Genomic DNA, 1,300 nt, shown 5'->3' on the forward strand with positions numbered 1-1,300 from the left:
TTTGAGACCAGCCCGAGAGCCGGGACCCGAGGACGTAGAGTTTCGACATCTAACCCAGCTTGCGCCTTAAAGGGGGGGTGCCTGAGCATCGCGACTCAGGGCTCCTACCGGCTCTCCGGCCCTCACCCTCTGGTCTGCCCACGGCATCGTGCCCTGGCATACGAGCGATGGCTAAGACCAGCCCGAGAGCCGGGACCCGAGGATGTAGAGCATCGGCATCTAGCCAAATTTACAGGAACACACTCCAAGATAAGACCCAGAGCCAGGCGCAACCCGCCTTGAGGTAGGGCCCCGTGAGTCCAGCGCTGGCTCATAGGTGCCCAGATACACCTCGTCAAGCCCTACCGTGCCAGCCACGTGTCAGGGTGGGGCTGTACACGCCCCGTGGTCTCCTCCCGGAGGGGAGCCCCCTCCCACGCACCAGTGGAAGCACCATGCTCCGCGCTGGCTGACGACACTGCCGAGGAGCGGCTATGCCCGTACACATACGGAAGCGCTATGCTCCGCGCTAGTGATAAACAACTGAGGGTGGCCCCAGGGCCGCATCAACCTCAGGGAGCCCAGAGCTCAGTGTCTAGCCTCATCCCAACGCCTCCCCTCGGGAGTGCCGCACGAGGGGGCTAGGCACGGGGGCTACGCCTGGGTCACGCCCACCCAGCCAGGCCTCCTGGGCCTGGTTCGTCGCACGTCCCTCCCCGAGCGGAGCCAAGGTATGAAGGCCATTTGAGCGTCAAGGGGGACTCCTGAGCATCGCGACTCAGGAGCCTAACTGGTCACGTAGCCCCTCACTCCTTGGTCCCGTCCTTGTTTCCGGTTGGGGCTAACGGTGGTTGAGGTATGCACGGGGCCGGGCTCTGCAAACGTAGAACGGTAGATCCACCCCCACATCTCACCTCCCTACATGCTGTTCGAGCGCCAAGGGAGACTCCTGAGCATCACGACTCAGGAGCCTAACTTGTCATGTAGCCCCTCACTCCTTGGTCCCGTCCTGGTTTCCGGTCAGGGCTAACGGCGGCTGAGGTATGCGCGGGGCCAGGCTCTGCCGGCGTAGGACACAAGCAAGTTTCAAGGAATTCAAAAGCAAATATTACAGTCCATACTGTTATCACAGCACCAAATGCAAGTTTAACGCCTCCCCGAGGCCTGATACATGTGCAGAAACTAAAAGCAGGACGGGAGCCACAACGGAGTCACTTGCCTGCCGTGGAGTTGCGCGGAGCGGGTTCGCCTTGTGGAGCTGCCGGGCTGGTAGCCCTCCGCTTTGGCCTGGTGCTGAAGGCCCAGAACTTCCCCAACAGAG

Source organism: Triticum aestivum, chromosome 2B (genome assembly GCF_018294505.1).
Source record: "Triticum aestivum cultivar Chinese Spring chromosome 2B, IWGSC CS RefSeq v2.1, whole genome shotgun sequence".
Lineage (NCBI taxonomy): Eukaryota > Viridiplantae > Streptophyta > Magnoliopsida > Poales > Poaceae > Triticum > Triticum aestivum.